Genomic DNA, 22503 nt, shown 5'->3' with positions numbered 1-22503 from the left:
CGCCTCTCCTTCCTTAAGATCCCAGCGTCTGGTGAGTACTGTGCGGTAGAAGGGAGGGAGGAGAGAGAGAGCGTGCATCCTGTTGTGCGAAGGTTGGTAAGCCACTTGCCTACACAGCCCATTCCCTGAATGCATAGCTAGTCTAGGTTAGCAGATCTGCCGTCTATGCAAAGGCAAGCGTGTCCAGAAGGAAAAGAACTGTAATCAAACTCATTCAGCAAATAATCAGACTTTGAAAGTAAAATCAGACTTTACAAAGAAGACTAAAGCCCTGGTATGTACCCCACTCCAAACTCTCCCCACAAGCCAACATGTACCGCTCACCCCACTCTTCATCTGAGCTCATCCCTTAGAGATGACCTTTTTTTTTTTAATTTTATTTTATTTTTAAACTTTACATAATTGTATTAGTTTTGCCAAATATCAAAATGAATCCATCACAGGTATACATGTGCTCCCCATCCTGAACCCTCCTCCCTCCTCCCTCCCCATACCATCCCTGTGGGTCGTCCCAGTGCACTAGCCCCAAGCATCCAGTATCGTGCATTGAACCTGGACTGGCATCTCGTTTCATACATGATAATTTTACATGTTTCAATGCCATCTGATGTTTAAGTTTTCAGAGCTTTTTCTGTGTGTTTGTTTATATGTGTCTACCTATCTATCTATCTGATCTATACATAAAGGATTTATTTATGTGGTTTTACACATGTAAACTGCTTCCCTGATGGCTCAGTAGTAAAGAATCCGCCTGCAATTCAGGGGACGCAGGAAACTTGGGTTCAATCCCCAGGTCAGGAAGATCCCCTAGAGGAGGAAATGGCACACCACTCCAAGTAGTCTTGCCTGAAAAATCCCATGGATAGAGGAGCCTGGCGGGATACAGTCCAAAGGGTCACAAAAAGTCAAACATGACTAAGTGTCCCTGCCTGCACACATGGACACGGATTCTGTACCTTTCATTGTGCATATTTTTAAATATTCACAATATACCTCTCCATACTATCAGAAGCTAAACTATTCTTTTTAACTACTGTGAAGTATTCTGCAGTAAGAACATGCTATGGCTTATTTAGTTGTTACCTCACTTACTTAGGTTCTTTCTAATATCTCACTGTTACAAGGCAAGCTGCTAGATATCCTTGACTATGCTTCCTTGCACCCATATGCAAATATTTTTATTTTAATAGATATGCTAAATTGTTCTCCAGCTTGTGCCAAAATACACCTCCAATGGTGGTCTATGAGGGTGTAACTGTCCAACTTTCTAACTAACTTGTGCTATTATCAAAATTAAAATATTTGCAATCTGATCAGTAAAAATGGCATCTCGGTGCCATATATTTGTATTTCCTTCATAACTAGGGAGATTGAGCATCTTTTCCTTAGCTTATTGGCAATTTTCCTTTTCCTCAAATAGTTTTTTCACACAAATCTCCCATTTTTTTAATTCACTTTAAATTTTTTTCTTATTACAGTCAATCGTTTGTTTGAATTTAACCATGTTCTCTTACTTTGCATTTGCTATTTCCTGTGGTCTCCTTTTGATTCTTTTTCCTCCCCATTCCTGATTTCTGTTGGGTTGATTAAATTTTCTTTGTTCCATTTTTTTTCCTCTGCTGGTGTGAAATTTATATATTCCATTGCTATTTTTTTACTCAATTTTTTATATCCACACAGAAAGTTATACTTGCCTAACAAAATCTAAAGTTAATCAGTAGACATATACTCGTCCCAAACAGGACATTTTCACTTCCTTCTGCTGTTTCCCTTCTCCCCAAATCCTCCATTGAGATCAACCAGAATTCTAATTCTAGATTGTTCTTGTAAACATTTTTGGTAATCAGTACTAACTTAGTCTTAAACTATAGGAATAGCTGACGCAGTGGTTGAGATTACTTTTTTCATACTGCTTTTTCTTCCGGATTCCTTCAGTCTTTGTCCTGTGTGGGTGTACACCTTGAGTACTTGTTCCAGTGAGAATCTGCTGGTGCTGAACTTTCTTAGAGGCTGAATGCTTAAAATATGCCTCTTCACCTGTGCTTTTAAGTGACACTATCTCTGAGTGTAGAATTCTAAAATGACAGTGACTTTTCAATAGCTCGTTGAAAGTATTGCCTCATCGTCTTCTTGTATATAGTGTTGCTAATGAAATTGACAATGAAAATCTGATCCTTATTTCTTTAGACCATCTTTCTGCTTTGGTAACTTTCAGCGTTTTTTTCCCTTTATTTTGAAGTGCTGAAATTTTATAGCTTTCTTCACTTCTGGGGAACACTTGGCCATTGACTACATATTTTCTCCTCCTTTCTCTCTATTCTCTCCTTCTGGAATTCCTAAGTGAAAGCTAAAATGTCCTTATCTGTTCTTTATGTCTCTTAACTTTTTCATTTTCCTTTCTTCTTTGTACTATTCTATAAGACCCTCTCAACTTAATCCCCAGCTGGCTAATTTACACTTTAGTTTGTCTGTTCTGTTATTCAGAATATAATTTGACTTTTTTCTTTTCAGTAATTTGGGCTTAAATTATCAACATTTGTAATTGGTTCTTTTTCATAAATCTTTGGTTTTATTTTGCTTTTTTAAAAAAATTATTAATTTATTATAACAATAATAAATTCATTGCATATCAGCATAAATTACATATTTTCATGAAAAATTAATTATATGTTCACAAAAGCAATTTAGTCAGAGAGTGCATTGGCTTACATTTTTGCAGACCTCTTCAACACCTGGCTTAATAAAACAGTATTTCTTTAGTTGGGTAAATAGGAGAAATAAAAAATGCCTACAGAAATAATAGTTGACAAATAACATAACTTTCTTAAATGCACTGAATAATAGTCTATGGCTCATAAAGAACCATAAGTTGAACTTGAGTTAACAGTGGAAACTTAACTCCAAAGTATCAAACACAAGGTCCCACAAGTTTGTTTTTCTTTGTGGTGCTAAGATGCTAAATGAACTTGTTTTAATAATCTACTGATCATGTATAGCATCTTCCGTTTGCTCAGGGCTTCCTCTGACACTGGCACTTCTGACTGTACACTAATTCTGGTTTAGAGTTCTCCCGCCTGCTTCAGAATTCAGCAGAACCTCCTTGTGGGTGTAGACTCGGGTTGCCCGAGGCCTTGTCCTCTGTCCTGGCTTGCTGTCAGTCTCTTTCTTGGGGGACCTCGCTGTGTGTTTCTGTACTCTCAAGCACTCCCTCCTCATGATTTCAAGCTCAGGCGTGACCCCAGAGATTTAATTCTTATATCTGTTTTATCAGGTATAAGGATAGGACCTGGACATGAGTAATTTTCAGACTATCTTTATTGCATAATCTTAAATCCCTAAAATATTAATACATTTTTTAAAAAATCTCAGCAAAAGCTTTGCTTTTTACTTAGGGTAGTGGAGAGTATCAGACGTCGGCTCAAAGTAGGTACGTGGCTTTGTGAGTGTGTGTGTGTGTGTGTTCACATGCCCATGCTGTGACATTTTAACGTGAAATGATGTTTTAGGGTCAGTACACTAAATAATTCAATTTAGTTTATGTAAGTCAATCTGAATCTCCTGTTTTTAAAAAAAGGAGGGTTAATATCTATGAGGAATACTTTAAAGGAGTAACGGATAAATAATTCCAAATCTCATGATAATATAATCTACTTGTTTTTCTTGTGAATACTGTTGCTCAATACAATAAAATAAAATTTGTAGAGCCGGTTCAGGTAGCTGTGTCCTTGCCTCTCATTACAATCTGCAACAACGGTGAGGACTCTCCTTTGAGGTTTGGACTTAATGCTTCACCTCCGGGCACATGCGGTGGAAGATAGCCTCTGGGCCTTGCCTGTAAATCTTGAGTCCTCTGGCAAAAAGCCACAGGGTGGTAACATGATGCTTTGAAACGAGATGTACTTCCTTATAAACTGGGACTCACTGACTGCAGTTTCTCTTGAAATAAATTTTTCTTTATTGAATATAGGAAAAGATTTTAGGGATTTTTCTCTGTTGAATATAAGAAATAAAGGTGATCTTATGAATGTCTGTGCGTCTAAGCTTTGGAGAAGAGTGTTTTTTTAAAGAATTTTTGAGATATAATCAACGTATATTTAGTTTTGGGTGTACGGCATAATGATTTGATGTTTGTGTATTTTGCAAAATGATCACCACAGTAGGTCTACTTAATCGGCATCACAATACATAGTTACAGATTTTTTTCCTTGTGATGAGTACTTTTTTGATAAGATTTACTCTTGGAAACTTTCAAATATAAAATAAGTATTATTAATTATAGTCACCATGCTGTAAATTACATTTCCATGACTTACTTATTTTATAACTGGAAGTTTGTACCTTTTGACGTCCTTCACCCACTTCTCACACCCCTCCACCCTCCACCCCTGGGAACCACCAATGTGTTCTTTATAGGTACGAGTTCATTTTGAGGAGGAAGTTTGTCTGCTTGTTTGGATTTGTTTTTGTTTTCCTATTCCACATTTAAGAGACATTATATTTTATTTGTCTTCCTGGAGAGGAATCTTTATGACCTATTTGGACCCTAGGGAGATTAAAAACATCTGTTTAAATAACTTTTATTGTTATCTCTTGCTTCCTTGATCTGTGAATACTATGCCATCTTCATCTTCTTTTTCTCATCTTCTCTTTTGCCATCTGGGCCCAAGTTCCCATCTTTCTGGTCTTTGTTTCTTCTTCTTTTTTGACCATATGTGAACCAGAAAAAAATATATATATATAAATGATTGGTTGTTTTAGCTAATATAAACATATTATCCGTGTTTTCACTGCCAAGCCAGTAAATAAGATTTTTTTTAATCATTTCTTTACTGTAAAAACAAAAAACACTGTGCCAAAACTAACAGAATTATTTGGATTATAATATACCTATAGAAAAGCACACCTATTGTAGCTATAGAGCTCAACTAATTTTCACAGATGGAACAAAGCCATAGAACCGGCACTTAGATCAAGAAACAGACCATTGCAAACACCCCAGGAGCCCCTCTTCTGTCCCCATCCAGCTCCCCTCAGACCTCTACTGTCATTGATTAATTCCAGCTATCATTGTGCTTCGTATCGATGGAAAGAAATATCCTGGCTTCAGTCCCCTTAGAAGCTGACCTTGAGAGAAGGACTTTGGAGCAGATAGTTTATTGCAAAGTAGAGTGAACTCTAGGCAGGGAGTGAGCAAACAGAGGTTGGAAGGCAGCTGCCAACGAAGGGAAGGTTAAAAGTCAAGCTATCATGGTGAGTGGCTGGAGCCTGCTCCTGCAGGGAATCTTTAAAAGACCCTTCAAACACATGAGCGCCGAAGAATCGATGCTTTTGAACTGTGGTGTTGGAGAAGACTCTTGAGAGTCCCTTGGACTGCAAGGAGATCCAACCAGTCCATTCTGAAGGAGATCAGCCCTGGGATTTCTTTGGAAGGAATGATGCTGAAGCTGAAACTCCCGTACTTTGGCCACCTCATGCGAAGAGTTGACTCATTGGAAAAGACTCTGATGCTGGGAGGGATTGGGGGCAGGAGGAGAAGGGGACGACAGAGGATGAGATGGCTGGATGGCATCACTGACTGATGGATGTGAGTCTGAGTGAACTCTGGGAGTTGGTGATGGACAGGGAGGCCTGGTGTGCTGCGATTCATGGGGTCGCAAAAAGTTGGACACGACTGAGTGACTGAACTGATCTAATCAAACACATGCCTCAGAATTATCTCCAGGGGGAGGAGGAAGTTGTTATATTCATATAGCCAATTATTATTTGTCCCTGCGATGCCTTTTCCTGCCCCAGCATCCCACCCAGAACCTCACGTTGCGTTCAGTTGTATGTCTCTTAGGCTCCCTCAATCTGGAATGGTGCCTCAGTCTGGCTTTCTTTGGTTTCCTTTCGTGGCCTTGGCTTTTCTGGAGAGTGCTGGCCGGCCCTTTGTAGAGTGTCCCCGGTCTGTGGAGTGTAGGCTTGTCTGCATCACTCCTCATTTTAGGGTGAAGAAACAGAGACACAGAAAAGAGAAATAATTGTTTCAAGGTCACACAGCTCACGAGTAATAGAGTCTGTATTTGAATCCAGACCATATGGCTCCAAGTGGCTGGTTCTTAACAACTAAGCAATGATGAATTCTTGGACTATTTAACTGAACTGTTGTATGTTACAAAGTGGTAATGCTGTTCTTACCTGGAAAAAAAATTTTTATCATTTTTACACATATTAGGAATTAATAATTGGAAAAGACTCTGATGCTGGGAGGGATTAGGGGCAGGAGGAGAAGGGGATGACAGAGGATGAGATGGCTGGATGGCATCACCGACTCGATGGACATGAGTTGAGTCCATCTGGGAGTCCATCTGGGAACTCTGGGAGTTGGTGATGGACAGGGAGGCCTGGTGTGCTGCGATTCATGGGGTTGCAAAGAGTTGGACACGACTGAGCGACTAAACTGAACTGAACTGAGGAATTAATAAATATTTATAAATCAATAAGTATTTAAGGATCCAAGCAGTTTACAATTGTGTACTAAGTACTCAGAGTACAGAGTAATCATGAGCCTACTCCTGGACTGCAGTAAGTCACCATCTAATAAATGAATGAGTGATCTAAATTCACAATACAGTGTGATTCATTATGCCACAAAGTTTGTTTTAGAATTAATGCTTAATATATCCTAATAATTCACTGTTTTCCTAAAAATACAATGTAGTATGTGTGAAGCAAAAACTACATGCAAAAACTTCACTTATGGAGAGAATAAATTTTGGGGGTCTGTTTTCTTATTTGAAGGCAAGGGCACCCCACTCCAGTACTTTTGCCTAGAAAATCCCATGGACAGAGGAGCCTGGTAGACTGCAGTCCATGGGATCGCTAAGAGTCGGACACGACTGAGCGACTTCACTTTCACTTTTCACTGTCATGCATTGGAGAAGGAAATGGCAACCCACTCCAGCGTTCTTGCCTGGAGAATCCCAGGGATGGGGGAGCCTGGTGGGCTGCCGTCTCTGGGGTCGCACAGAGTCGGACACGACTGAAGCGACGCAGCAGCAATCCCTATTTCACAGGGTTATACGCAATTAAGCAGATAGTACATGAAGAGCACTTAGAAATGCTTGGTGCGTAGAAAACATTCGAGAGGAGTGTGTGTCCTTAACATAATAAAAGTCATACAGGAAAAAACCCACAGCTAAAATCACGCTCAATGAAAGACTGAGAGCTTTCCCTCAAAATCAGGAACAAGACAAGGATGTCCGCTCTTGCCATTTCTGTTCATCACAGTAACAGAAGTTCTAGACAGAGTAATTAGACAATAAAAGAAATAAAATGCCTCTGAAATGTAAAGGAAGGTGCAAAACTATCCCTGCAGATGACATGATATTATATATAGTGATGAGGCTCAGGATATGCTACCCTAAAATATGGCACCGTGGGAAATGGAAGCTACAGAATTTTGAGAAAACAGCAGAAGCAACGTCACGCTGATCTTTCCCCACTTCTCCCCTGAAACAGATAATAAAACTCTCATATGTGCCCTCTCTATACCCGGCAAAAAGGAACATCCTAATCTCTGATGACCAAAGGATGCCAAGAGGAGTACTGATGACAAGGTCCGGCTAAGTCTCCTCCAGCGTACTACAACCACCTCCTATTACGTAAGCCTCCAGCGTACTACAACCACCTCCTATTACGTAAGCCTCCAGTGTACTACAACCACCTCCTACTACGTAAGCTATCATTTCCCTCCATGACTACCAACTTCATTAAACCGAGTACCAGTCAATTCAGTCGCTCAGTCATGTCCCACTCTTTGTGACCCCGTGGACTGCAGCACGCCAGGCCTCCCTGTCCTTCACCAACTCCTGGAGTTTACTCAAACTCATGTCCATCGCGTCGGTGATGCCATCCAGCCATCTCATCCTCTGTCGTCTCCTTATCCTCCTGCCTTCAGTCTTTCCCACCATCAGTGTCTTTTTCAATGAGGCGGTTCTTCACATTAGATGGCCAAAGTATCGGAGTTTCAGCTTCAGCATCAGTCCTTCCAATGAATATTGAGGACTGATTTCCTTTAGGATGGACTGGTTGGATCTCCTTGCAGTCCAAGGGACTCTCAAGAGTCTTCTCCAACACTACAGTTCAAAGCATCAATTCTTTGGTGCTCAGCTTTCTTTATAGTCCAAACTCTCACATCCATACATTACCACTGGAAAAACCACAGCCTTGACTAGACGGATCTTTGTTGGCAAAGTAATGTCTCTGCTTTTTAATAAGCTGTCTAGGTTGGTCATAACTTTTCTTCCAAGGAGCGAACGTCTTTTAATTTCATGGCAGCAGTCACCATCTACAGTGATTTTGGATCCCCAAAAAATAAAGTCTGTCACTGTTTCCACTCTTTCCTAGTACAAATATACTTAATTCTATTTCTTTGATTGTTTGTTTCCTTATAAAGTCTCTTGTATCATAAAACTTATACTAAATGAATTTTTATACACCTTTCTCTGGTTAATCTGTTTTTGTTAGTTTATTTCAAACCCAGCAAGGAACTTTAAGAGAGTTAAGGGAAAATTTTTTCCTTCTCTAAAGTAGAAATCCCTAAGTATTGCACAAAATATCTGTTAGAGATAATAAACAAATTCAGCAAAGTGTCAGGATAGAAGATGAACTCATGTAAACTAATTGCATTTTTATATACTAACAATGGGCAATACCAAAGAAATTAATAAAACAATTCCATTTATAATAATATCAAATAGAATAAAATACTTCAAAATAAATTTAAAGTCTTGTATGCAAAAAAATGGCAAAAGACTTCTACACTAAAAACTACACAAAACTGTTGAAAGAAATTACAGAAGACACAAATAAATGGAAACATATCCTATGTTATGGATTGAAGGACTAATATTATCTTAATATTGTTAAGATAACAATGCTGCCCAAAGCAATCTACAGACTCAATGCAACACCTATGAAAACTGCAAAGACTTTTTTGCAATTTGCAATTTAGAAATAGAAAAACCCATCCTAAGATTCGTATGGACTCTCAAGGGACCCCACAAAGGCAAAGCAATCTTGAAAAAGAACGAAGTTGAAGGATTCACACCTGTTTATTTCATAACTTCCTACAAGTCTACGAGGTAATGAAGGTAGTGTGATGTTAGCACAGGACAAACGGATAGACCAACAGAACAGAGAGCCTGGGAATGGATCCTCATATACACGGCCAGGTGATCTTTAACAAGACTGTTCACGCAATTCAATGAGGAAAGAGCAGTCTTTTGGCATTGGGAAAACTACCATTTGGTATTAGGAAAACCGAACATCCATATGCAAAGAATGAAGTGGAACTTTATACTATATACAAAAATCAACCCATCTGGCTGTACAATGATTAAGACTCTGTGCCTCCACCGCAAGGGACAAGGGTCCAATCCCTGGTCAGGGAGCTAAGATCCTGCATGCCTCATGGAACAGCCAAAAAAAAAAACCAAAAAACAAAAAAACTAACTCAAAACAGACCAGAGACTTTAAATTATAACCTTGGCTCCTTCCCTGCCTTAGCTGTATTCCTTTAGAAAAGGCTTCTTTTGGGGTCCGTCTCCCATGGATACGGCTTCTGGTAATGGTTCCCACCCCTAGGGGTTAGAAAGCCACCCTGTTACTGGCAGCCTCTGGGAGCACCACCTCCTGTACCCACCTATATGTGCAGTCCTTTTCCCAGCAGAAGTCTAACTGATACATCAGCGGGGGGAAGAAGGAACGAGGAAGAGGACATGCTGACGCAAGGAAAGTAAACAGCCTCTCATATGCCAGATACTGTTCATTTTGCATTGTATTTTATGTTATCCTCACAACAAAATTGTAATAAAGATTCCATCATCTCTGTTTTCTGAGAGATTAAACAATTTCTCTGATCCCCCAAATAGTGAACAGAGTTGGGGGGATTTAAAAGCAGGTCTTCCTAAAACTAAAACCCATATTCTTTCCCCTATAAGATCTGCAGGTATTATACAAGATTCACTTCTGTGCTGCAAAAACTGTTATACAAATGAAATCAATTAGAATCTGCCATGTAAAGCCTTCCCAGGTGGCGTGAGTGGTAAAGAGTCCACCTGCTAAGGCAGGAGATGCGAGAGAGGAGGGTTCCCTGGGTTGGACACATCCCTGGAGGAGGGTGTGGTAGCCCACTGCAGCATTCTTGCCTGGAAAATTCCACGGGCAGAGGTGCCTGGCAGGCTATAGTCCATGAGGCTGTAGAGTTGGATATGACGGACCACCATAAAGTTCCACATGAGATATTTATTTTATAAATTTTTTAAGGGATTTCAAGGAGTTTTTAAAAAACTTTTTATTTACTTTTCTATTATTTGGGATTGTACTGGGTCTTTGCTGATGTACTGCCTTTTCTCTAGTTGCGGCAAGCGGGGCTGCTCTCTCGTGTGCAGTCTCCTTGTCGCAGTGGCCTCTCGAGCAGCACAAGCTTAGGCCGAGCAGGCTTCGGTAGCTGTGGCCTCTCGAGCAGCACAAACTTAGGCCGCCCAGGCCTCGGTAGCTGTGGCCTCTCGTGCAGCACAAGCTTAGGCTGCCCAGGCTTCGGTAGCTGTGGCCTCTCGTGCAGCACAAGCTTAGGCCGCGCAGGCTTCGGTAGCTGTGGCCTCTCGAGCAGCACAAGCTTAGGCTGCGAAGGCTTCAGTAGCTGTGGCGCACGAGCTTAGTTGCTCCACAGCACGTGTGATCTTCCCAGACCAGAGACAAACCCTTGTCTCCTGTATTCACAGACGGGCTCTTTACCACTGAGCCACCAGGGAAGCCCCTATTTTATAAAATTAAAACCTTCAAAAAATTTTTTGTTATTTAAAAATTTTAGAAATCCAGGATGGAAACTGTTAAGAATCTGGAATGCTTCTCCCTTTCTGAGAAGAATTATGTAACTTCTTTTTTTTTTTTTTTTGCCTCCCTGGAAACCAGGAACCTCCTCCTGCCCAAGTTCTAATTGTTGCTACAATGGCCCTTTTACACCCATGAATTCTTCTGCCTTATTTCCTTATCTTGATTTGCTAATTCTATTCAATCAGCTTAATTGTATGACTCTCCTTTAAGCTTTGTTTAGAATCCCTTTGGGATAAGCATGAAACTGATCATGTATTTCACTTAGCTTTGTCCGGTTTTTAGTTGAAGACCCTGGCCTAACATCTTAAGGATGACACTGAAAGGGTCAGAGTTGGGTGTAGGTCTCTGTGGGGCCTTAACCAGTAGCAGGGTAACTTGCCCTATAGCAGGAAACCAGCAGAGCTGTTTTTCTTTACAAAGCAACACTTTGCATTGTTAATCTGAACTTTGACAACAGTGAGCTGATGATTAAGGAAGAATCAATATGTACATGCCATAATTTAAAGCTAAAATATAAACATCCAATACATCTAAAGAAGTTCCTTCTTCTTTCATCAAATACTGTTTGCCCATGTATTTCATGGGTAATTCGATAAGAAGTAACTTTCTCAGATTTCTATCCTAAGAAGCCCCAAAGCTAACACTGCGACTGAAAAACTGGGAACATGCCAGCCCCTATGTGTCACCATCCAGATAGGTTATAACTATAAGATAATGGAATTTTCACAAGAAACTTTCACAAGAAATTCACAAGAAACGCAGGTACAAATTCTTCTCTCGAATGAGTCAGTTTCTTTCAACAATGCCAGTCCATTCCTTGAATTCAAAGCTCTGTGGCAAATTCTGGCCTCCAAATTTCTCAGAATCTGACATCTGAAAACACACTTTTCTTTCATGTGGTGTGTGTGTGTGTGTGTGTGTGTGTGTGTGTGTGTGTGTGTTGTCTGTAGCTGAGAGTGAACTGACCCTAACAGCCAAGAGTAGAAGCTATGAGCCTGCACAGGAAGAATCCCCCAGGGCTACAGATGAACTCAAGCGTGGGCTGAAGGGATGTGGAACAAGCATTGATAGCATCTGCTGCAACTGACATTTAAGAAAAAGTCACTGACCACAGACTCCCCACCCCCATAAAGGAAGAACCTGCTGCCCAGCTTCAGGGAGTGTGGTCGATGGCCTCCAGCTGTCAGCTGCTTCGAGGTCCCTGGTCTTTCAGAGTGACCTTGGATCACCCCGGGCTGCTGCCTTCCTGGGGCAGCCTCATCCAGCAGCGAGGTGAAGTAGAGTCCAAAGCCCTGAGCATTCTGGTTTGAAGTGGACGCTGATGGCGCAGTTGCTCTGTGGCACCCCCAGGTAGGTGGAGGCTTTGCTGTGTCTGCCCGTCTGCTTTAGTCTCCTTCTCTTCACAGGTGCTGAACTCTACTAAATATCACACACCTCAAACTCCATCTATGCGGCTGCTCTTGGAGAGCTGAACTCTCAGCAAAGCCCACCAGATACCTCTCCCTGTCTTTATTCAGAGTACAAGGAAGGGCAGCTTTTCCCCAGAAAGACCTGCCCGCCCACAATCATTTGTCTCCTCCAAGATCAGGCAATTGGCGAAATCACATTCTAAGTTAGCCGGTACCCCTGGTCATTGTTTATTCCAATAATAGACTCAGTCGTCGACTGCTCCTCACTGGTCATGGGCCAGTCCCTCAGTGTATTAACCACACAACCATTGAAAGGTTGTTGTTGAATCACGCGAATACACCGGGATTCTTGGCCCCTGGAGGAGAAGAATTCAATCCGGGGCCAGAGACGAGGCTTGATCGCTCGGAGCTTTTGTGTAATAAAGTTTTATTAAAGTATAAAGGAGATAGAGAAAGCTTCTGACATAGGCATCAGAAGGGGGTAGAAAGAGAACCCGCTTGCTAGTGTTGACAATGAAGTTATATACTCTCCAATGAATCCAAAGAATGTCTGGAGGTTGTAAAGACCTCATCAGACCTACTCCATTAATTTACATTTTAAGGTAACACTGTCCTCAGGCAAGATACATCCTTGTAAAGACCAGGTCTACTCCCATAATTTACATTTTAAGATAACAGAAGGTTTAATCCAAAGACTGTCCTTAGGCAGGATACATTATTGTTATATAATCCTAAGGAATGTGGAGAAAGAAAAAAAGTTTGTCCTTTCTTCCTCCTTGAGAATTCCAGACCCCTCTCTCCTTGGGGACCCCTAGACTCCCTATCAACCTGCCTAGGAACTGACTCTCTCACCATCAAGAGCTATTCTGCCTAGAAATACCCCAGAAATACTCTCTCCTGGAAACCTGGTGCTCGATGGGTAGGTATCCCAGGAACCTCTGTGATAATTAGACTATTCTCCAGTTATTGATGGAAACCTAGCTCCAGTTCAAGAATGTTTCTGGTATGCATTGCTGACAGAGATCCCATGAGGTACCAGCATGGAATATAAACACAGTCAAGCTTTTCTGGTCTGACTCTGAACTAATTCCACAAAATAAAACCAAGATCTAAAGCGTTTGCCAGGTGTCTCTTACGCTCTAAAACCACGCATTCAAACGAATTGCAACACAATTCTGATTAGGTAAGCACCAGGGCCGTCACACATTTTTGTTTCTGGATGGTAGAGCTCAGCGGTTAAGTCTGCCGCCTCACTAGCTGCATCACCGTGAACCAGCTACCTGATCTTTTTGAGAATTTGTTTCTTCACCTGTAACATAAGGATCATGATATTTGGCTTATAGATCTGTTGTGAGGTTGACACGATGTATTGGAATGACTCCAATACGCTGTGGGCACTTTGCTCAGGCTAGTTGTCCTGACCCTGATAGTTACCTTACTAGGACATCTTCTTAGCAGTCACCATCTTTTAAGGTCTTCAGTAACTAAGGCAATATCAGAATATTAGGCTCACAAAGGCTTGGAAAGTATCACTGGCCTCGTAAAGACCACTAACTTCACGGTGAAGCAGAAGCAGGTCATAGGAATAAACACTTGTGGTATTAGAATATCTCCCTATCTTAACGTCTTTCTTGCTCTGACTTAGGAGGCTTTCAGCATCCTGACTGCCCACATCCCATATAAGTAGTTGGGACTCTTATTAAGAGAGACAGAGAAAAGGAGCGTGATGCTTTCTTCTTGGCTCTTCTCTGCATCTCACAGATGCTTGTCATTCCATGGTTTTCAGAACTTGCCAGTTAGTTTTCTAAAAGTTTCAAGAGGTTCCAAGTGTTTAAGACTCCAAGTTTTTTTAAATCCCATTTAAATCTATTCTTATTCTTTTTCAGAATTATTTGAACTACTGTTGCTTGTTTCTTCTCCTAAATAAACATTACAATCATCTAGTACCAAAAATATCCTGTGAATATTTTAAAAATAGATTTATAAGTCAACAGGAAGAATTGACATCTTCTCTGTTTCTAGTCAAGAACACAGCATGCATTTCCATTTAATCATGTTGTCTTATTATTCCTTGGTAGAATTAATTCTTAGTAAAAACTTTATTGAGATATAGTTCAAAAATGACAAAATTCACCATTTTAAACTGTACAATTTACTGGGTTTTAGTATATGCACAGAGTTGTCCAACTATTACCAAAATCAATTTCAGAACTATGTAGAATTTTAGAATACTCCAAGACAAACCCCATACCCCTTAGCTATCATTCCACTGTCCTCTGATCTCCCACCCCCTAGAAACCATTAATCTGCTTTCTGTCCCTGTGATTTTGCTTGCTTTAGATATCTCATGTAAATGGAATTATATAATACACGGCCTTTTGCAACTGGCTCCTTCTAAGGAGCAGTGTTCTGAGAGGCAGCCTTGTTACATGAATCTGTACTGTTCCTCGTCATTGCCTGTTTATATTTTACTGGATGGACAAGCCACGTCTTTTTCACCCATTCAACAGCTGATGCACATTGCTTCTGCTTTCTGACTATCGAGAACAACACTGCTATGAGCATGTGTGTAGAAGCATTTGCTTGAGTATCTATTTTCAATTGTGATGGGGGTATACCTAGGAGCAGTATTTCTGCCTCATATAATGGCTCTATACTGAAGACTTGGAGGAACTGTTTTCCAAAAAAGCTATACCATTTTACTTTCCCACAGGCTACGTGTGAGGGTGTCAGTCTTTCCACATTCTTAACAATATGTGTTAACTTCCATCTTTTTGATTTACCCATCCTACTAGATAAGAAATGATATCTCATTGTGGTTTTGATTAGTTATTAGTCCCTAATGACTAACGATGGTGAACATCTTTTCATGTGTTTATTGATGATGAAGACGACATCTTTAAAAACTTTTCGTTTTGACATAGTTTCACACTTACAGAAAAGTTATAGCAGAGCTTTCCTGAAAAGTCCTGACTACCCTTCACCTGTACTCACCCTAACTGTAAGCGCTTCATCCCATTTGTGTTATCATTTCTTCTCTCTGTCTCTGTCTGTTTCTACACACACACACACAGTTTTTGAGTAATCTGAGAGGAATTTGCATATCGTGACCCTTTATCTATGAATGCTTGTGTGAATTTCCTGAGAACAAGGGCAATTTTATTAAGTATAACTTCAGTACATTTATCAAAATCAGGAAATTAACATTGGCAAATTAATGTTATCTAATCCACAGTCCATATTTGAACTTTAGTACTTATCTCAATAGTCCCGATTCAAGCCCAGGATCAAATATTGTACTCTGTTTCTTATTTCTTTAGTTGCCTTTAATCTGAAACAACTCCTCGGCCTTTCTTCATCTTTCATGGCCTTGATACTTGAAGAGTAGGGGCCAGTTATTTTGTAGAATAGATTTGTCTCATATTTCCTTGTGATTAAATTACATTATGCATTTTTCACAGGAATTCCACAAAAGAATGTCCTAGGGCATTGTGGCAGGAAGCTTACTTACCCCATCACTGGCAATTAACTTTGAATATTTGGTTAAAAAGGTATCACTTAGTATGCATTGAAAAATTACTATTTTTCCTTTGGTAATTAATAAGCCATGTTGAGATGGTGTAGCACTCTGTCCTTCACTGGCTCTCGTTCACTGGCCTCAGCATATTGTGTCTTTTTCTTGGACAGGGCTGCATAGCTTGCAGTCAACAAAAGCACAAAGTCCTAACCACGGGAAGCGGGAAAATGTCCAACATCCTGTGTCTTTTTTAAAATAAGTTTTGGGGTATAATTTACATACAATGAAAAATTTTCTATTTTACATTTCTAATGGGGTTAGTTTTGACAACTGTGCAGAGTCATGCAGCCATCACCATCATAAAAACATACATTTCCCTTCCTCTACAAAGACTGAAAGGAGAAGGCGATGGCACCCCACTCCAGCACTTCTGCCGGGAAAATCCCATGGATGGAATTGGTGGGCTGCATTCCATGGGGTCGCTAAGAGTCGGACACGACTGAGCGACTTCACTTTCACTTTTCACTTTCTTGCATTGGAGAAGGAAATGGCAACCCACTCCAGTGTTCTTGCCTGGAGAATCCCAGGGACGGGGGAGCCTGGTGGGCTGCCGTCTATGGGGTCGCACAGAGTCGGACACAACTGAAGCGACTCAGCAGCAGCAGCAGCAGCAGCAGCAGCAGCAGCAGCAGCACAAAGACTGAAAAGGAGACCTTCTTAACTATGTGAGGCAACAGACACAAGCTAGACACATTCTACTCTAATCTTAAGAAACTCAGTCTCTCTGACACAGGCCTGGTCTTCAAGATCATTGTCTTGGTAGGAACCCAAAGCAGAAGCCAGCGTTGAGGCCCAAAGCAGAACAACAAACCCTTTGTCCCAGGTGGTACCCACCTCTTCCCTGACTCAGTGAGTGAAAGGACTCCAGGCAACAGGACTCACGGAACAGGAAAACCTATCTGGAAATGTTCCCACAAGTATTTCTGTGCACACTCAGAGTTCTGCTTGTCCTCAGCACAAGGCTCACGCCTGCCCAGTGGCCTCTCGGCGGGGATGGGGCGCTCTGCCTGCCCGGTGGCCTCTAGGGGGTAGACGGGACGCTCTGAGACGTGCGCCTCCCCCGCTCTGGAGCCCAGCAGGCAGCACACTCGTGCTGGGCCTCGGTGCTGTCACCATGTGCCACCCCATGGGGATGCTCCGAGACCTCCTCTGTTCTCCCTGGACCCCTGGAGCAGTGAGCAAAGCTCTCCTTTCCCCACTCCAGGACCCTTCCAGGAGGGTCTCTGTTTTGGGGTCTCCGTTGGTTTCCCAAGTGGCTCAGTGGTGAAGACTCCACCTGCCAATTCCAGGAGATGCAAGAAATCTTCCTTGGGTTGGGAGGATCCCCCTGGAGGAGGGCATGGCAACCCACTCCCGTATTCTTGCCTGGGAAATCCCATGGACAGAGGAGCCTGGGGGATGTAGCCCACAGGGTCACAAAGAGTTGGATACAACTGAGTGGCTAAGCACACACGCACGCCATTGCCTGTGCCATTTCCTCTGCTGCCCACCCTAGGTAGTGTAACGAGTAGAATACAGAGGTCCCATTCAAGGACTCACACGGATCCGTATCTACATATTCTTATCAGGGAGCCATGACTCACTGTATTGTTCCCCTGTCCAACTCTCTCTTTTCCCCAGGCCTGTGGGGTCTTCATCAGTCTGTGTGGCTGTTAGGTATTTTCTATGCTTAGTGTTCAGGCTCGGAGAAGCCGATGGCGCCCACTCCAGTACTCTTGCCTGGAAAACCCCATGGACGGAGGAGCCTGGTGGGCTGCAGTCCATGGGGTCGCTCAGAGTCAGACACAACTGAGCGACTTCACTTTCAGTTTTCACTTTCATGCATTGAAGAAGGAGATGGTAACCCACTCCAGTGTTCTTGCCTGGAGAATCCCAGGGACGGGGGAGCCTGGTGGGCTGCCGTCTATGGGGTTACACAGAGTCGGACGCGACTGAAGCGACTTAGCAGCAGCAGCAGCAGTGTTCAGGCTAATAATTGAATGTGTTGATGCCCCCAAAGCCTTTTTCTCCTAAAGCTGTTGGCTCTGCCATGGGTTATGAAAATCTGTTTTGAAACTAAAAGTTGAATGCTAAAGTTGAGTCACTTTTTTCTGAATTACCACAAGAAACATCCCCCTCTCAATGGAGGGATACCAGAAAGTAGAGTAGGGTGGGAAGAAAGGGCAAGTCATTGCCTAATATTTGTCAATACCATCCCATCATTGTTCAGCTGATTTGGGAGAAATAAACACATGACTTCATGTTTACCTACCTTAAATACTATCATTATTTATCTACATCAGTCTCTACTTTTGACCTCTGAGTAAACTAAATAAGAAAATATCTTTATTTACTTTTTATTTTTCTTTTCCAGTAGTGTAGCAAGTGGGAAGGGACATAAAGGCAAACAAAGATGACTGCCACTGCTGAGTCGCTCAGTCGTGTCTGACTCTGTGTGACCCCCTAGACGGCAGCCCACCAGGCTCCCCATCCCCGGGATTCTCCAGGCAAGAACACTGCAGTGGGTTGCCGTTTCCTTCTCCAATGCGTGAGAGTGAAAAGTGAAAGTGAAGTCGCTCAGTCGTGTCCGACTCTTAGCGACCCCACAGATGGCAGCCCACCAGGCTCCCCGTCCCTGGGATTCTCCAGGCAAGAGCACTGGAGTGGGTTGCCATTTCCTTCTCCAATGCATGAAAGTGAAAAGTGAAAGTGAAGTCGCTCAGTCGTGTCCGACTCTTAGCGACCCCATGGACTGCAGCCTACCAGGCTCCTCCGTCCATGGGATTTTCCAGGCAAGAGTCCTGGAGTGGGGTGCCACTGCCTTCTCCCCCAAAGATGACTAGGAAAGCAATAAAGGATTAGATCTTGTGATGGGGTGTGAGTTCGGGCTTGGTAGAACAGTGCCTGGGCCTGAGGGAAAGAAAGGGAGCTTACCAAGCAGTGAGGAGGATGGTGTGTGAGCTGATCAAACAGAGTAAGGGTAACTGGAGGGAAAAGAAGACCCTGTCCTCGAGTTCATCTCAACCTAGGTATGTTCATTGTACAATAAATACATTTATAAAGATGTAATGAATCTAATACCGCTTTCGCTTCTCCTGGGATGTTACGAATGGTTTCTCAGTGTCCGTCCCAGACCTCAGGAGTGGGGGCTCAATTCTAGTGATTCCAGTGACTGCGACATCTTCCGTCCTGTGTGGGATCTGTGTGGGATCTGGGGCTTTAATTGCTTTAATCAGTGTGAGGGAATCAAAACCACAGGAAGCTGTCACCTCCCACCTGTCAGAATGGCCGTTATATAAAGCATACAAATAACCGACTGTGGACCTGGATGTGGAGAAAAGGGATCCCTCCTGTATTGCTGGTGGAGATGTACACTGGTGCTTTCACAGTGCAGACAGTGCAGAGGTTCCTCAGAAAGCTAAAAACAGGGTTATCATATGAAACAGAGTTATCACGTGCTATGGCAATTCCACTCCTAGGAACATATTTAAAAAATGAAAACACTAATTTGAAAAAAAATACGTGCACCCCAATGTTCGAGCAACACCATTTACAATAGCCAACATATGGAAGCAACCCAAATGCCCTTCAGCAGATGAATGGATAAAGAACATGTGGTGTATACATACATAATGAAGTAATACTCAGCCAGAAACAGAATGAAATTCTTCCATTTGCAGTAACATGAATGGATCTAGAGAATACTATGCTTAGTGAAGCAAATCAAAGACAAATACTTCATGATATCATTTATGTGAATCTCAAAAATAATACAAAGAAAGGTGTATGCAAACAGAAACAGACTCAGTTCAGTTCAGTTCAGTCTCTCAGTCGTGTCCCACTTTTTGCGACCCCATGAATCACAGCACGCCAGGCCTCCCTGTCCATCACCAACTACCAGAGTTCACTCAGACTCACGTCCATCAAGTCAGTGATGCCATCCAGCCACCTCATACTCTTTCGTCCCCTTCTCCTTCTGCCCCCAATCCCTCCCAGCATCAGAGTCTTTTCCAGTGAGTCAACTCTTTGCATGAGGTGGCCAAAGTACTGGAGTTTCAGCTTCAGCATCATTCCTTCCAAAGAAATCCCAGGGCTGATCTTCAGAATGGACTGGTTGGATCTCCTTGCAGTCCAAGGGACTCTCAAGAGTCTTCTCCAACACCACAGTTCAAAAGCATCAATTCTTCAGCTCTCAGACTTCTTCACAGTCCAACTCTCACATCCATACATGACCACTGGAAAAACCATAGCCTTGACTACAAGGACTTTGTTGGCAAAGTAATGTCTCTGCTTTTGAATGTTATCTAGGTTGGTCATAATTTTGCTTCCAAGGAGTAAGCGTCTTTTAATTTCATGGCTGCAGTCACCATCTGCAGTGATTTTGGAGCCCAAAAAAATAAAGTCTGACACTGTTTCCACCGTTTCCCCGTCTATTTGCCATGAAGTGATGGGACCGGATGCCATGATCTTAGTTTTCTAAATGTTGAGCTTTAAGCCAACTTAAACTTTCGTCAAGAGGCTTTTTAGTTCCTCTTCACTTTCTGCCATAAGGGTGGTGTCATCTGCATATCTGAGATTATTGATATTTCTCCCGGTAATCTTGATTCCAGCTTGTGTTTCTTCCAGTCCAGCGTTTCTCATGATGTACTCTGTATATAAGTTAAATAAGCAGGGTGACAATATACAGCCTTGACATACTCCTTTTCCTATTTGGAACCAGTCTGTTGTTCCTTGTCCAATTCGAACTATTGCTTCCTGACCTGCATACAAATTTCTCAAGAGGCAGGTCAGGTGGTCTGGTATTCCCATCTCTCAAAGAATTTTCCACAGTTTATTGTGACCCACACATTCAAAGGCTTTGGCATAGTCAATAAAGCAGAAATAGAGGTTTTTCTGGAATTCTCTTGCTTTTTCGATGATCCAGCGGATGTTGGCAATTTGATCTCTGGTTCCCCTGCCTTTTCTAAAACCAGCTTGAACATCAGGAAGTTCACAGTTCACATATTGCAGAAGCCTGGCTTGGAGAATTTTGAGCATTACTTTACTAGCATGTGAGATGAGTGCAATTGTGCGGTAGTTTGAGCATTCTTTGGCATTGCCTTTCTTTGGGATTGGAATGAAAACTGACCTTTTCCAGTCCTGTGGCCACTGCTGAGTTTTCCAAATTTGCTGGCATATTGAATGCAGCACTTGCACAGCATCATTTTTCAGGATTTGAAATAGCTCAACCGGAATTCCATCACCTCCACTAGCTTTGTTCGTAGTGATGCTTTCTAAGGCCCACTTGACTTCACATTCCAGGATGTCTGGCTCTAGGTCAGTGATCACACCATCGTGATTATCTGGGTCGTGAAGATCTTTTTTGTACAGTTCTTCTGTGTATTCTTGCCACCTCTTCTTAATATCTTCTGCTTCTGTTAGGTCCATACCATTTCTGTCTTTTATCGAGCCCATCTTTGCATGAAATGTTCCCTTGGTATCTCTAATTTTCTTGAAGAGATCCCTAGTCTTTCCCATTCTGTTGTTTTCCTCTATTTCTTTGCATTGATCACTGAGGAAGGCTTTCTTATCTCTCCTTGCTATTCTTCGGAACTCTGCATTCAGATGCTTATATCTTTCCTTTTCTCCTTTGCTTTTCGCTTCTCTTCTTTTCACAGCTATTTGTAAGGCCTCCGCAGACAGCCATTTTGCTTTTTTGCATTTCTTTTCCATGGGATGGTCTTGATCCCTGTCTCCTGTACAATGTCATGAACCTCATTCCATAGTTCATCAGGCACTCTATCTATCAGATCTAGGCCCTTAAATCTATTTCTCACTTCCACTGTATAATCATAAGGAATTTGATTTAGGTCATACCTGAACAGTCTAGTGGTTTGAGGGGAGATCTACTTTTGGAAAAATTTAGAATTGGATTTGAGCCCCTAATAGCCTAGGCACATTTTTTTTCCTTTTTTGTGGGGCCCATGTTGCTGGCCATACAGGATCTTAGTTTGCTGCCCAGAGAACTCTCTCTGTGTTGGAAGCATGGAGTCTTAACCACTAGACCCCCAGGGAAGTCCTAGGTACCTTTAAAGGTCACTCAGCATGACCACCTGCAGATTAAGTATAATTGGACTACAGAGCTAAAACAAAAAGGCAATGTAAAGGAAACCATAAGCACTGTATAAATTTAACTACTACTGCTATTTAAGCCAGCCAATCGCTTCACAAGCTTGAAAATCGTCTCCCACGTTCCCTTGCTACTGTCAAAATTCCGCCTTAGGTTGCTTAAGACTTGTGAGCCTCCACCTGAATCTCCGTGTGTGCTCTTGCCTAAACAAAGATGCACATCCTTGATTTTATGTGTGTGTCCATTTGCTTTTATGCCATCGTTAAAGGCACTTGGTGTTAAAAATTTCCCAGCCATTGGCATACACAAGCTTGCAGTTAGTGGAACCCGCCAGGTATATCCTTAAGAGAGGATCACAGTGGTGGGGTAGGGCGTCAACATACGCTGGGGGGAGGCACAGACGTTCAGTCTATAATACCTGTCTAGAATTAGTCCTGTTTGTTTTCTGATAATGTATTTGACCAATATATCCAAAGAGTAAATATATGCACTTTAAGTTTGTATGGTTATGGCCTATGTCTTCATTTATAAATAATAATAGGGGCTTCCCA

This window comes from Bos indicus, chromosome 28 (genome assembly GCF_029378745.1).
Source record: "Bos indicus isolate NIAB-ARS_2022 breed Sahiwal x Tharparkar chromosome 28, NIAB-ARS_B.indTharparkar_mat_pri_1.0, whole genome shotgun sequence".
NCBI classification, from domain to species: domain Eukaryota; kingdom Metazoa; phylum Chordata; class Mammalia; order Artiodactyla; family Bovidae; genus Bos; species Bos indicus.
This window is presented reverse-complemented; position numbering follows the sequence as displayed.